Genomic DNA, 16,855 nt, shown 5'->3' with positions numbered 1-16,855 from the left:
CCACCATCATATGCGTTCGTCCACATTTCTTTATCGATGAGGCAGATGTAATTGTATCCTTCCTCGTTCTTCGCCCGCGAATCTTGAAGCATTGATTCAAACGTTCGAGGAAGTAGTTCGTAACCTGATCAAAAAATGTATAATTTACTAACTTGCTTTCTTTGCAAAATTAAAGCGATCGAAAGAAAACAAACTACATCAGTTTCACTTACCCATGCGTATAATTAATTGACGCTCATCATTCTTCTTGTACCTTCCATGGTAGTTCGCAACAATGTGTCGGAGACAATACCTATGTTGGACAAAGGGTGGTTGCCACATTGGACCCAAAGAATCTATTGATGCTTTGATCCCAGCTCCGCGATCTGATATGACACAGATGTTTTCCCTCGTGATAACACGTGCACGTAAATTTTGTAGGAAAAAAGCCCAAGAATCTGTATCTTCTCCTCCGATAAGAGTAAAAGCAACTGGAAGAATGTTGCGATTGCCATCTTGAACAACTGCCAATAATAAAACTTTCTTGTTATTTCCATACAAGAAAGTCCCGTCGATCTGGACCACAGTCTTGTAGTATTTGACAACATTAACGCACTGTGGGTAAGTCCAAAAAACTTGGTAGAATTGGCATCGATCGCGGAGAACTCGATCATTATGGTATGCATAGAAGGTTTCAAAGTCCACAATTATCCCAAGATTCAACCTCCGCACCAACCTAAACCAGCCTGAAAGTTCGTTGTAAGATGTATCTCATTTGCTATGAAGTTTGACAATGGCATTTTATTTTGTCAACCAAGCTTTTTTATAGGAGACAGTGTACCTATACTGTGATTGTATAGCTGAAATCAACACAGCAACAACTATATGAGAGCTTGCTTTTACCATGTTCATGATGGCTTGACATATCACTTTAGAGTCCAAGTTGGGATGATCTTGGTTGACCCCTCCAGCACAACATATGTGAGGACTGTTGTATACTGTTAGTTCCCATATGTTGTTTTTCCTCTTCCTTTTCGATACACGAACCATCCAATTGCATCCGTTTTCGCGTCGGGCACAATAGTATACATATTTTTCGGTCGTGGATTGGTTGACTCTGGACTAAACATAATTACGGATATTGTAATTTTTTATAGCCATCACTGCTTCTTCTTTGCTTGAAAACTCAATGCCTAAAGATAACTCACCATTATTTATTGATGAGTAATATCAATAGTCACCGAGATTAGGCATATCCGCAAATTCTGGCCCGTACATTGCACCATAATCAGCTTCATACATGTGTGCAGGAGGGTCAGTTTGTGCCACATTTCCTGGAAGTTCATTATCATCGGAGTTGAATTATGGTGATTTTGGGTGAATGAATAGTCCAGTCTCAGCACCATCCGCACCATGCTCACGAAGCGGTTTTTCTGGTGAAGATGATGGTTCCTCCTTGCGCTCCACATTTAGGTCGAAGAACCTACTACTTGCACGCCTTCCCCATGATCTAGAAGGCATATCGACATTGAGATCGAAAAAGTTCGCAGTCGAATGCGTCCTCCTAGAGCTTGAAGCCATCGTGTCAAATGGAAACTGCACAGATGGTTGCGTCGATGGCATCTCTATATTAAGGTCAAACGGATTTGTAGATGAATGCCTTCCCCTTGAACTGGACGCGATGTTACCATACGGATTGTTCGTCGACCCACCTCGGTACATATCGTAAGGAGTTGCGGATGAATGTCTTTCCCATTATGGCATTAAAATCATTACACATTACTGTCATCGGGTTGTCAACTTGTTCAGCCAGCCCATAGTGGGAGCTTAATGATTGACCCCGAACGGCACACACTTGAATGAAATTTGCATACATCTCAATATCGGCGTCTGAATAATTACTTTGAGCTTCAACCATCATTTCAACATTATCATTGTTCAAAAGTTCGAACGCTATATAAGTTAATGGCAACAATGATGTTGGAAATCTGTACTGCAACGACGACATTCCTCTACTACTTCCAACATGAATCTTCCACGAAATCTTCGTTATCAGCTCCTCAAGAGTTATGTTTCTCTTCAATGATATTTTAACAAGCTCATTTGATACGAAAACAACACCGGTTTCATCTTCTCGAATTTCACCATCATAATAAACAATAGCTGAAAGTCGCGCCATTCTTTGAGTTTAAAAGTGCGGCAATATTATATCTGCAAAAAAAAAAACTGAAACAATGCTGATTAAATAAATAATATATGAACGAAAATATAACAGAATAAAATTTTTACACATAAACGTAAATAATTTAAATAATATAATTTTATATTATTACTTGTACAGCAAAACTATTTCGACGTATATTCCCGCTTTCTAATTTTACAAACACATAAATTAATTGACAACAATTAGTATAATATTTTTTCAAATAATTATAATAAATAATAAATATAATACAAAATTTATCACAAAATTACCTTATAACGAAAAATCGAACAAACTACTGAATAAAATATGAGAAAATTGTCAGAATTATTGACTCGTTGACGGAATTGTTGTATTAATTTATAAGTTGAGAGGAGAGCTGTGAGGAACTTAATCGGGGAGAAGGGTATTTATAGCCGGGAAAAGTTACAAGGCGCGGTGTATAATTATAGTTAAAGGTATGGCGCGACCCCTGCCCCGCGTTATATATAAATCAGAATTAAAGGTAAGGCGCGACCCCTGCCCCGCACTATACCCCTACGTGGCGTAAGGCGCTCCCAGGGGCCGCGCATGTCAGCATAGGCGTGCTTCAGGGGGCGCGCCACCCCGTGTGCCAAATCCATGGTGCAGGGGCGCGCTTTACTGCTAAGGGTGTTAGATCGAGAAATATAGTCTGACCGGTGTTAGATCGGTAAATATATCGATCACCGGTGATTTTTCAGGAAAAACGCCTAAATTTTAAGTTTACTTCTAAAATTTCATAAATCACCCTGACATGAAATCTTGCGTAAGTGCATGTGTATATGAGACTAAATTTATGCTTTTTCCATTGTCTATTAGGATAAAATATTTGTTGCCATCTTGGTTGTTTTATTTTTTTATGATTAACATTACAGGATCCTCTTAAATCAAATGTTTGGAAATTCTATTTTAATGATTATTATATTTACATTTTAATAACAATTATTTTAAGAAAAATATAATTTGATAATATTTTTAAATATCAATTACATTTCATAAATAAGTTTTATTGGAATAATAAAATGCAGGCTGTAATAAGAAAATAGTTATATTCATAAATGTAAATTACCCTAAGAATAATTACAAAACTTTAGATTTTGGAAATCGTGGGAAAGCGTCAGCCCTCGTGCTCTGATTTGATTCAATTTTTAGAAGGAAAAAAAAAGGAATTTATTATAATTTTCTCTATCCAAATTTATCATATTTAAAAAAATTCTAAAAAATTCTAAAATCAAAATTTAAGTTTAAAATATCACACGAACCAAGCGTCATCGTGGTTAAGGGAGAACTATAAGCTTTTATTATAAAAGGATTGAGAGTTTTAAATATATATATTTTATTTACCCCAGATTTATAAAAAATATTTATTTTTTTAATGTTTAGAGGTTAAAATATATTAATAAAAATTTAAAATTATCTCTCTTCCAAAAAAAAGTTAGAGATTAAGGTTTAGAGTTTATGATTTAAGATTTATGAGATTATAGTTTAGGGTTTAGGATTATCAGTTTAGGATTTTAAGTTAAAGATATGATATAAAATGATGCAATTAAACAAGGCAAAGGTGACCCTTAGCGGGGGAAATCAATCCAAAAACATGAAGAAAAGCTGCAATGGATTTGGTTCAGTTGACTACAGAACATCACTCTATCATGAGGTTAGTTTTTGTTTACAATATTAGCAGTTTGGCATTCAAGAATGTCTAGGTTTAAATTCTTTGAATTCCCATTTCTTTGTTTTATGACTCCCAGATGAACAATTCACCCAACTTCAGGAACTTCAAGATGATAATAATCCGGAACCAGGACTCTATACTCTGCCATAGGTTGACAGATTTTAACACTTCTCCATGTCTTGATGAGATTTGATTATTGCTGATTATGTTTCATTTAGAGAGTAGCAGATCTTAGATTTCAAAAGTTTGCCAAAATTTTATCGGTTTGCATGCATGCTCCTCCTTATCGGTTTCGACTATGGTGGTGGTTGATTGCTACAAATTCATACCACTTATCAAAGTAATGACGCTCAGATTTTGTTTAAGATTAACAATAGTTTATGAAGACAACTTTTCTCGAGATTCAAATTGACTAGGAGATGAGGCAATTTGACTTATATGGGTTTCAAGATTTTTAATACACGACCTTGTCTCTTGTTAAAATTGTTCAATATTGTGGGCAAGTTTGTATACTACGTCTTCCAAGGGAGGATTTGACGATGAAACGGTGGTGGGTCACGAAACATACTTGGCTAATTCGGATGTAGCATGTTTTTTTTTTTTTTTTGTGATCTCTGTCAATAACTCAAGTTAGGATGATCTCTTCAACATGGATTGTAAGTGCTTAAGTATGAATTGTACTTTCTTTTACCGTAAGGTCCTCCAATGACATTAGAAATCTCGGTAGTCTTGTCTTGAAGTGTAGGGCACATATCAATTTAAAACTCATTACTTGTGCAAATTCCACAAGCTTTGACTTGTGTATTACCTATTATCAGTCGTTGAACAAGAGAGGTTAGATTTGAAATATTATTCAAGGGAAAAAATAGTTACCACATTAATTCGTCTAGAGACAGTGTCATGACGCAGGATAAATTATTGAGTGTTTGCCTCCGTTACAAGGTAGTAGTCATATTCACGAGTGCTCTTCCACTTGTACCATCTACAATTTTTCTTTCCATAAGTAAAAAAACCCTCATAAAAAATATTAGATGATCAATTGATCAGATAACCCATGTTGTGGATAGCTTGCAAAAAGTTGCTTGAATCTCTCTCAATAAGCGTGAAGTATCTCGGTTTGTCTTTACTGAATCTCACAAATCTCTCTTCTAATGTTGGCGCCTCTTGAAGCGGGAAATTACTTCTCAAGGAAGAGTCTTACCATGTTCGTCAAATTGTTATTGGATCCGAATTGTATGTAGTGCAACCAATCCTTTGCACAATCAACTGGAGTGAATGAGAAGGCATATAGTTTGACTTGATCTATTATGAAATGTTGAGGTTTCGTGCTCGAGCATATAAATTTCAAGAAAGCAATTTGTGTTGAAATACAAATTTGGAAAGTCCAAATTAGTTGCTGCCACCAAATTTTCTGTGGAAAGTTTGAAAAAACAAACAAAATAATTCCACCGAAATTTGGTTGGAAAATTGGAGCAATTGGAGTAATTAGCATGATGATTTTGATGACTTTTGAAATGGTAAAATCTTAATTTTAGTCATTGTAATTTAGGGTATTTACAAATTAGTCCTTAAGCTTCAACTATAAATACCCTAGCTCATTTAGCTTAAAAACTATCCCAAAGCATTCTAGCTTTCTTCCAATACTAGAGAGAATTTAGAGAGTTTTCCCTGAGAGTTGTTTTCTCCTTTTTATCAAGAGAGAATTATTATTGTTTTCTCCTTGGTAGATCGAGAGAGGTTGTAATTCGTATTTTCTCATAGTGAAATTCTTCTACCGTTGCCCGTGATTTTTACCCTATATTATTTAGGGGTTTTCCACGTAAATTTTGTGTCTCTTTTATCTTTAATTTTTATTTTCTCAAATTATTAGTTGTGATTTTGCTCTATCCGATAGTCGTCTTCCGCAACAATTGATATCCGAGCTAGATTTGAGTGTGTAATATCTTCTTATTGTCTTTGTGGTTGCCACCAAAAGGTGGATCCTCCAACATAAGAAAGTAAGAAGGTATTACCCATTCTTTTAAGATTCCAGAGAACTATTCACGTTAGTGAAATAGTGGGAACTATCCGTAATAGAAGTTATGACAACGAAATTTGATATTGAAAAATTCAATGGGAGAAATTTTTCATTGTGGAAATTGAAGATGAAGGCCATCCTGAGGAAAGACGGGTGTCTATCAGCTATCAGTGAAAGGCCGGTAGATTTCACAGATGACAACAAATGGATCGAAATGGATGGGAATGCTATGGAAAACTTTCATCTAGCATTAGCAGATGAAGTATTGTCAAGCATCGAGGAGAAGAAGACAGCTAAAGAGATATGGGATCATCTCACCAAATTGTACTAGGCCACATCGTTGCACAATAAAATTTTCCCTAAGAGGAAATTGTATACTCTCCGTATGCCAGAATCTACTTCAGTGACGGAACACTTAAACACACTAAACATGTTATTTTCTTAGCTTACATCTTTAAGATGTATAATAGGACAACAAGAACGTGCTGAACTTATACTTCAAAGTCTACCCAATTCGTATGATCAACTCATCATCAACTTGACAAACAGTAATGTCACCAATCTAGTCTTCGATGACGTTGCAGCTGTTTTTCTACAAGAAGAAAATCAGCACAAAAAGAAGGAAGACAGACAAGTAAATCTGTAACAAGCAGAAGCGTTGACAACGATGAGAGGGAGATCAACGGAACATGGCCAAAGCAGCAGTCACAAACATGGTAGATCAAAGTCAAGAAGCAAGAAGAATTTAAAGTGCTACAACTATGGAAAGAAGGGTCACTTGAAGAAGGATTGTTGGAGTCTAAATAAAAACTTCAATCCACAAGGCAATACCGCAAATACTTCAGATGATGGAGATGCTCTAAGATGTGAAGCGTCAACCACCGTGGAAGGTAGAAAGAGATATGTAGATATATGGCTCATTGATTCAGGAGCAACATATCACATGACCTCAAGAAGAGAATGGTTCCATCATTATGAACCTGTCTCAGGAGGATCTGTGTATAGTTGCAATGATCATGCCTTAGAGATCATTGGGATGAGAACCATCAAATTGATGATGTATGATGGAACGATTAAAGTTGTTCGAGATGTGTGGCACGTGAAAGGCCTGAAGAAAAATTAATTATCCTACAGATTGTTGGATAATAATGTGAACAAGATTGAAACACATAAAGGAATCATGAAGGTGTTCCGTGGAGCGCTTGTGGTGTTGAAAGGCGAAAAGATAGCAACAAACTTGTACATGCTGAAGGGAGAAACTTTGATAGAAGCAGAAGCCTCTATTGCCTCATGTAGTTCAGATTTTGCAATGTTATGGCATCAGAAACTTGGACACATTTCATAACAAGGAATGAAAGTCCTTGTAGAGCAAAAGCTACTTCCAAGCTTAACAAAGGTAACACTTACTTTGTGTGAGCATTGCATAACAAGTAAGCAGCACCGGTTGAAATTTACACATCAAATTCTATAGGCAAAGTGTTCTAGAATTGGTTCACTCTGACGTATGACAAGCACCAGTTACATCCCTAGGTGGAGCAAATACTTTGTCTCATTTATTGATGACTACTCTAGGAGATGTTGGGTGTACCCTATTAAGAAGAAGTCAGACGTGTTTTCAACTTTCAAAAACTTCAAGGCGTGGGTGGAATTTGATTCTGGAAATAAAATCAAGTGTTTCAGAACAGATAATGGAGGAGAATACACAAGCGAAGAATTTGATGACTTTTGTAGGAAAGAATGCATCAAAAGACAGTTCACAGTGGCGAACACTCCTCAACAAAATGAAGTGGCAGAGCGGGTGAACAGAACCTTGTTAGAAAGAACAAGAGCAATGTTGAGGGATGCAGGCCTAGAAAAATCATTATGGGCAGAAGAAGTCAATACCGCCTGTTATTTGGTGAATCGAGCTCCATCAACTGCAATAGAGCTGAAGACACCAATAGAGATGTGGATTGGAAAACCAGCTGATTATTCAAACCTCCATGTATTTGGAAGTATTGTGTATGTGATGTACAACTCCCAAGAAATTTCAAAGTTGGATCCAAAATCCAGGAAATGCAAATTATTGGGGTATGCTGATGGTGTAAAGGGTATCGCTTGTGGGATCCACTACCCGCAAAGTCTTCAAAATCAAGCGAAATGGTGATGATCAAGTGGAGAGGTATCGTACAAGATTGGTGGTTAAAGGATATGCTCAAAAAGAAGGTATTGATTTCAATGAAATATTTTCTCATGTGGTTCAACTAACAACAGTTCGAGTAGTTTTGGCAATGTGCTACATTGAACTTACATCTAGAGCAGGTAGATGTTAAAACATCTTTTCTTCATGGAAATCTTGAGAAGAGATTTATATGCTTCAGCCTGAAGGTTTTGAAGAAGAAGAAAAGAAGAACTTGGTTTGTAGGTTGAACAAATCTCTACGGTCTAAAGAAGGCGCCGAGGTGTTGGTATAAGAGATTTGATTCCTTCATTATGTGCCTTGGATACAACAGACTTAATGCAGACCCTTGTGCTTATTTTAAGAGGTTTGGTGATAACGATTTTGTTATATTGTTGTTGTATGTGGATGACTTGTTGGTTGCAGGACCCAACAAAGATCATATTAAAGAATTAAAGGCACAACTGGCTAGAGAATTTGAAATGAAGGACTTGGGATCAACAAACAAGATTCTAGGGATGCAAATTCACCGAGACAGAAGTGATAGGAAGATTTGGCTTTCACAAAAAAATTACTTGAAGAAGATCTTGTCAAGATTCAACATGCAAGATTGTAAGCCAATTTCTACCCCTCTTCCTATAACTTCAAATTATCCTCCAGTATGAGTCCTAGCAGTGAGAAGAGAGGATGGAGATGTCTCGAGTGCCGTATGCATCGGCAGTGGGAAGTTTAATGTTCGCTATGATATGCGCAAGAATGGACATTGCACAAGCAGTGGGAGTGGTTAATCGGTACATGGCGAATCTAGGCAAAGAGCATTGGAATACATAAAGAGGATCCTGAGATACATCAAAGGGACCTCAATGTTGTATTGTTACAGATGATCAAACTACTAAATGGGTATGTAGATACTGGCTATGCAGGGGATTTGGATAAAAGCAAATCTACGACAGGATGTGTTCAAAATTGGTGGAGCTGTAAGCTGGGTTTCAAAATTGCAGTCAGTTGTGGCTACATCCACAACAGAGGTAGAATATGTAGCAGCTACACAATCCAGTAAAGAAGCAATTTGGTTGAAGATGTTATTGGAGGAGCTTGGGCACAATCAAGAGTATGTCTCTCTGTTTTGTGATAGCCAAAGCTCATTGCATCTAGCAAGAAATCCAACATTTCATTCAAGGAAAAAGCACATACGAGTTCAGTACCATTTTATTCGTGAAAAGGTAGAAGAAGGGACGGTAGATATGTAGAAGATCCATACCAAAGAACATAGCAGATTTCATGACGAAGGCGATCAATGTTGATAAATTTACTTGGTGTCGATCCTCTTGTGGCCTGTCAGAAACGTAAGCAACATGATGGTACAAGGTAGAAAGAATGGTGTGAAGATATGATTGTTCCAATCAAATCTTCAAGTGGGAGATTGTTGAAATACAAATTTGGAAAGTCCAAATTAGTTGCTGCCACCAAATTTTCAGTGGAAAGTTTGAAAAAACAAACAAAATAATTCCACCGAAATTTGGTTGGAAAATTGGAGCAATTGGCAGCATGATTTTGATGACTTTTGAAATGGTAAAATCTCAATTTTAGTCATGTAATTTAGGGTATTTACAAATTAGTCCTTAAGCTTCAACTATAAATACCCTAGCTCATTTAACTTCAAAATTATCCCAAAGCATTCTAGCTTTCTTCCAATACTAGAGAGAATTTAGAGAGTTTTCTTTAGAGTTAGTTTCTCATTTTTATCAAGAGAATTATCATTGTTTTCTCCTTGGAAGAAAGCATTCTAGCTCTGATACCAATTGTTGCGGAAGACGGCTATCGGATAGAGCAAAATCGCAACTGATAATTTGAGAAAATAAAAATTAAAGATAAAAGAGACACAAAATTTACGTGGAAAACTCCTAAATAATATAGGGTAAAAACCACGGGCAATGGTAGAAGAATTTCACTATGAGAAAATAAGAATTACAACCTCTCTCGATCTACCAAGGAGAAAACAATGATAATTCTCTCTTGATAAAAATGAGAAAACAACTCTCAAGAAAACTCTCTAAATTCTCTCTTGTATTGGAAGAAAGCTAGAATGCTTTGGGATAGTTTTGAAGCTAAATGAGCTAGGGTATTTATAGCTGAGCTTAAAGACTAATTTTTAAATACCGTAAATTACAATGACTAAAATTGAGATTTTACCATTTCAAAAGTCATCAAAATCATGCTGCCAATTGCTCCAATTTTCTGTTGCCGCCAAATTTTTGGTGGAAAGTTTAAAAAAAAATAATTCCACCGAAATTTGGTTGGGTAATTGGAGCAATTGGCAGCATGATTTTGATGACTTTTGAAATGGTAAAATCTCAATTTTAGTCATTGTAATTTAGGATATTTACAAATTAGTCCTTAAGCTTCAACTATAAATACCATAGCTCATTTAGCTTCAAAACTATCCCAAAGCATTCTAGCTTTCTTCCAATACAAGAGAGAATTTAGAGAGTTTTCTTGAGAGTTGTTTTCTCATTTTTATTAAGAGAGAATTATCATTGTTTTCTCCTTGGTAGATCGAGAGAGGTTGTAATTCTTATTTTCTCATAGTGAAATTCTTCTACCGTTGCCCGTGGTTTTTACCCTATATTATTTAGGGGTTTTCCACGTAAATTTTGTGTCTCTTTTATCTTCAATTTTTATTTTCTCAAATTATCAGTTGCGATCTTGCTCTATCCGATAGTCGTCTTCCGCAACAATTTGTGTAAAATTGAAAAAATCAAGAAAGCTATTTAAAGTTAAAAAAAATTGATATGGAGATGGATTCTAGTCAAGGTAGATTTTGATGTTTTAATTCAGGACTTGTATCATTGATCTTCATAAAAGATTAATCTACATCTATCTAAAATAACTTGGTTATAGGTTACTAGAGAAAAGCACTTGTATAATCGTATCTCTCTTAATTAATCTATAATAACTAAGAAAAGCATGAATGATCAATTTTTTTTATTATCAAGACTAAAACTCTTAGAGAAACACATAAGAATTGGAACCCAATAATAGCTCTATTGGATTAAGAGACCCAATGCACATAAACTATCAATATGTTAACTTATCAAGAATATGAATCTATACCTTCAAACTCGTTTTCTAGGTCATATAACACTTGTATCAAGAATGTCTTGATTGGTTGTCGCATATAAAGATGAATAAACCGAAGATAATCACACAGAACTTGTAAAACAATATAAACTTTGTGAGTAAGCTTGGAAGATATAAAGATACTTGAAATAGATGAAGAAGATGAAGAAACACAAGATCTAACTAAGAACTTGTATTAATAATATTGAAAAAAATTCTTAACTAGAAAAAAAGAGTTTAGCAACTTATGGACAAGGCATCGACGACAAAGGGGAGAAATCAACTAAAACGAATGATGATTTCTGTCTTTCCCTCACGACTCTATTTATAACAAAAGTCATTTACATCAGTAGGGAGAAGGAGTTTATATTAAAATACAACTCAAAGTCTGGTCTTAATCTAAATACAAGATAAAGATAGAAGTGCAGTTTGAGTAGGATTCTTCTTTCTTGAATTCTTTTCGAAATGTGAGCACGCTTTATTCACCGAGCGCTAATGTCTTATATAAGCGATAAAAACTCCAAAGTGTCCAAATCCGGCTAAAACTCTAAGTTTATGCATGAGTTATCCTTTAACCATTCAAACACTTGAAAATCAAATACTTTCCAAAACAACGATTTGGAGATAGATTAGAATGCTAAAATATAATATATATATATAAATTCTGCAAATATCTGACTTATTAGGGTTCTTATCTCAAGTTCATTCATATGATGAAAACAATGGTTAGAATATAAGAAAAAAAAATTAAGCAATGTTTTAAATGATCAATGTGTGTTTCGTTGAGTCGAGCGACATAAGTCACTTATATGAGAGTTGAATGAAACCGTTTCAAGGAGACTACTAGGTATAGTTCTCTAAAACTTTTACAGAGCTAAAAAGATGTTCACGACCATATAACCATACTCCTGACAACAAAACCTTATTAGAGATGTATTTTGTGTGAGATAATTAGATATATCATTGCCAAAATGACATAACATTTAATAATATAGTGTTCTTCTGGTCAGTTAGTAAAGTAAATATATTTTCACAATGGAAGGTTCAAGAGTTGATGCCTATATATTTTATGCAAATATTGAATGTAAATTTTATCACCATATTGAGTTATTAAATTTTGTTGATCTATTAATTTCATTCATGTGAGAGATTGTTAGATAATTATGATTTTTTTAAAACTCTAAGACATATTATTTATGGATAAAATTAAAGGTTTTAATAATAAAATTATGATTTATATTCTACTTTATGAGACTTTTAAATGATATATAATATGCTCAAAATGATTAAATGATGAATGATGGATGAGAAATTGATGCTCAAAGTAAGCTACATGCAAATGTTATTGAGAAAATTTAGGTACCTTACAACATTTAATCTCATATGAAAAGAGTAGGGATGTTAAAAAATATCCGACCTGAACTACTCTACCTATCGACCTAATTAAAAAATATCATATTTATAATGAAATACTCGAATTTAGAAGTCGGGTAATTGGCCCGCTGTTTTTCTCGGGTTTTTGAGTTGGACTCGGATCAAGAAAAAATCTTTTAACTGGGTACTCGTCAACCCGATACCCAATTTTGTTAATTTAATTTAATTTTTATCAAAGAAAAAAAAATTTACATATTGGTTTCTTTAGATATTAAAGGTTATAAAACTTTGAACATTATTCATAATAATGGGCAGCCTCCTGGATGATTAGAGAGGGACGGTGTATTACCATTCGGTCACATCCACTCCACATATTAACTATTTTTTCCCAGAAAATGCATGAAGCGAAAGAAAAATATGTAAGAGGCAATGGGTTCAGGTTGCTAACTTTAGGAAAAACTCCAAAAACAGCTCGATCTCAATACGATCATGGAAAGATAGGTCCCTATTACCCAAATTAACGAGTATCCGAATATTACGGGTCGGGTCATGGACAGACTTTTTGATAACCGGATATCTCAGATACCGGAATATGAACACCCCCTAAAAAAGAGTACGGTGTTTAGAAAATGTCTATAAAGTAGAACCAATATGTTGATTAGTGAATGTGTAAGTTAAAAAGCTCTTTATTAAGATTAAACCTATTATTATTTCAATTAAAAACTATATTAACTTCAATATTAACGATTCAAGGATAACTTATTTGATATCAAAATAAAATATTAATAATTTAACAAATGAAATTTTATTGATAATCAGAATATTTAATCCCTTAAAATAATGACCAAACAAATAATTTGATTAGTCAGAAATGGCTGCAAAATCACTGTTTTCTTGTTTGGAATTCTTTGTCTAGAAAAATCAGTATAATACGAGACTTCTAATTCTTCAGTTTAAATTTTATATATGTTTTTATTTATTAGTCTATCTATACATCTCTCTATGCTAGAAGAGGATATCAAAGAAGGCAACAATAATGATAATTTGGAGTAAAAAGATACAAAGGTAGGCGGGGATTTAAATTGCAGTTGTGATCGCGTTGTGTTTATCTTAGATGTCCTTGTAGTGAGTGCGGGTATTGCGGTTATATAATAACGGTATCGGACGGCATCGCTACCACTATATCGTGGATCACTATTTAAATCCCTGGTAATAGGTTTTTCATTGTTCTCGCCGAGGTCGGGCCAACCAAAGTGAGCTCAGAGCTCTTAGGCGATGGAAATACTCAGCGATCGCCGCCAAACATCTTGCAGATTGATGGATTGTCAAGATTTGATGCAATCGGAGTATAGCTTGATGTCTCAAATTATCTGCCTGCAACTCATTTTTAAAAGTAAAATATATGTTAAATTAAAGGAAAAAAAGATTTAATCAAAATTAATTAAATATTAAATATCTAAATCTCAGTCAAAAACTCAGACTGCAACATTAAGACTAAAACTTACTAACTTGATTTTGAGGATGGAATTAAAGATAAATTTACTTACTAATTGGCCATCCACTCATGACTTTGCAGCACCAAGGATTGTCAAAATGGGAAATGAATAGAGAAGTTGAAAAATGAATTTAGGGCATTTTCTTAAGTTCACATTCACTTGTGGGGTATGGCTTTTTCTTACCTTGTTTAATCTAGAAGGTTTTGAACAGGGATGACAGAGAAGGTGCTGAGGTACATCGAACCTTTTGAAATTTTAAAATTCTTTTTAATTTTTAATATAATTTCTTAAATTCGTAGTTCCTAATATTAAATCTTGTCTCTGTCCTGACGGATAATTCCCAGCTGGTCATTCACTTAAAGCTTTTTAATTTCATACTCAACCCATCCTTCAAAGGTACTTTGCTTATAGAAACCTGAAAATTTAATGAACATATGGCCCTACAGGTGACTGTTGGCTTATCATTATTTTCCATGGCTATCACTCAGAATTTGACTTAAGGGATCCTAAATCCTTCAGATTTTAAGGGTTTTTTTTACCCATAATTTCAAAAGGCTTAGGACCTACCTATCCTAAAACGTCAAAATGTTGAGCTAGAAATACCCTAATGATCCCCACAACTACCAAGTTAACTAAATGCTCTATCAAAGATCAAACAACATCATTTATTGATCAAGTGACAAGTTCATTAATTTCTCTACAAATAGCCATGATTGCTTTTGACCCAACTATTTGGAAAATTAATATGCCCATTGTTTCAAAGATGAGAAATTCCTACAAGTGTTCAAGTCTTCAAATGCTATAAACATACACTAATCTATTGCATATAGTCTATTTGGTAAACTAATTACTAATATGATGCACAGTAAATCAATTGGTATAATAAGATGAGATACTAGATCCCTCAAATAAAGTAAGGAGTTTAAACTCTGATATTTACGAATAGAATAAATTAGGTTATGAAGGTCATCCCATAATGGGCTTCTGCAAAATCCAATTCAAAATAATCAACCAATAGATCAAATACGAGTGGTTAAAAAAAATATGATGCGCAAATGACATGGAAGTTAACCTAGAAGTCTAGGTACCACATACAAATGTCACTTTCTTAGAAATGCACGAGACTATGTAAACCACCAAAGCCATCACAAGGATGGAGTAGTTTCATGGAAAGCTTATGTATGATGATCATGAATTCATCATCATCATTCATGGGGGGGTGTCCACAAGCACATCAAGCCATGATAACACAATAGTAGGAGTATATAGGATGGAGTAAATACCTGTGTAACAAAACCTTCAAGGGCGGAGAGCTTGTTGATGGCCATGGCCATTTGGGCATGTAATTAGTCATGTTAGGAGGGCAGCTCAGTGAATCAGATGTTATGATATCAGAAAGAGATTGGTTCAAGGCTTCCAGGCCCTGTGTTAGAGCTTCCTCAGCTTCCTGTGTCGACTGCTGCAACCCACATATCCCTATTATCTGCTGCTCCGTCACTGCCTCTATCTCATTCAATATAACCTTGATGAGGTGAGATGGGCGAAACCCACCCATCCACATCAAACATCGTTCAGCTGGAGTCTTCCATGTGCCGGACACAAGGTGAAAGACGTCGGTTTTAGCCACCATGCTCTTTAGGTTCATCACATGGTCCAAGTGTGCTAAACAGTTGTCGACCAAGATCCCAAGCTCATTCTCCGGTACATGCTGATGAACCGCTGCTCTAAGCTCGCACATTACTCGATCATGCTCTTCTAGCCATCTTGTATACTCCATGTCAAACATGGCAGCATCTGAAGCATCAAATCCAAGTACATAAACATACATATAGCCATGATCAAAAAGCCAAAATATGAAGAAGAGAGACGGGTCATTTATAATACCAACAGGAAGGCCTTGGTCTCCTCCTAGGATATTACCACCCCCAAAGAACAAGCCCTAAACAGTAAAACAGATAATCTCAAATATATATAGAGAAACAATATATATGATCTCAAATAATCTCACTTGAGCTCTGGCTCTTTGAAGTTCTTGTTCCAGTTGGGTAAGCTTAATCCTACTTGACTCTAACTGCTGAACATATGCCTGTCATCGAATTAAAAGCAAAAATAAATGAACCCCAGAAATAATAATGCTTAGGTAATTTCTTTCATTAAAGCTTTGTTTAAATGAGCTGACCTTTTTTCTTAGCCGGCTTTTCCTTGCTGCTTCTCTATTCTGAGCAAGTCTTCTTAAAGTCTGATCGGAAATGATAACTAATAAATTACATTAAGCAAAGATCCTATATAGGAACAGGCATTTCAACTGTGATTGTCGCCACGTTTTCAATTGTGTTTTGTTTATTACTATTGCGGACATAACGGATATTATTACGGTCATTATGAGTATCGCCGTCGTTAAAAAGGGAGTCAAAGAATTAACCTTAGCGTCTGGTGTGTTGGGTGCTCCTTGCTCAGAACTTGATGTTGGCCATTTACGCTGCCAAATTAAAACGTAGATTTGTTAGTAAATTAAAATTGAAACATGGGAATTTCCTTTGTGTTTTTTAATATCCATAGCTAGCCTATCATACCTTGACAGATTTAACTGGACCATCATTTCTGGCGTTTGCCAACTCCATTGATGGTCTCTTTGAACAACTACTAGTTGCTGGAGAAACTAATCCTGTATTTGTCTACCAAATAAAAAATATCAGGGAAAAAAACAACACTTGACAAAATTATTATTACTTGCACCATCTACAAACATAAATTTTCACCTTTGCTGATGATGGCGGCTCAACATGCATAGGTTAAGGGAAAATGTTCAGAGTTG

The 16,855-nt window shown here is 35.1% G+C and overlaps 1 pseudogene; it reads right to left on the bottom strand.

Moving 5' to 3' along the window:
* Window positions 1–15,006: 15,006 nt before the first annotated feature.
* Window positions 15,007–16,597, bottom strand: LOC120131272 (annotated as a pseudogene).
* Between the last annotated feature and the right edge of the window lie 258 nt (window positions 16,598–16,855).

The sequence above is a fragment of the Hibiscus syriacus genome, unplaced genomic scaffold (assembly GCF_006381635.1).
Source record: "Hibiscus syriacus cultivar Baekdansim isolate YM2019G1 unplaced genomic scaffold, ASM638163v2 tig00110551_pilon, whole genome shotgun sequence".
Taxonomy (NCBI): Eukaryota; Viridiplantae; Streptophyta; class Magnoliopsida; order Malvales; family Malvaceae; genus Hibiscus; species Hibiscus syriacus.
This window is presented reverse-complemented; position numbering and strand designations above follow the sequence as displayed.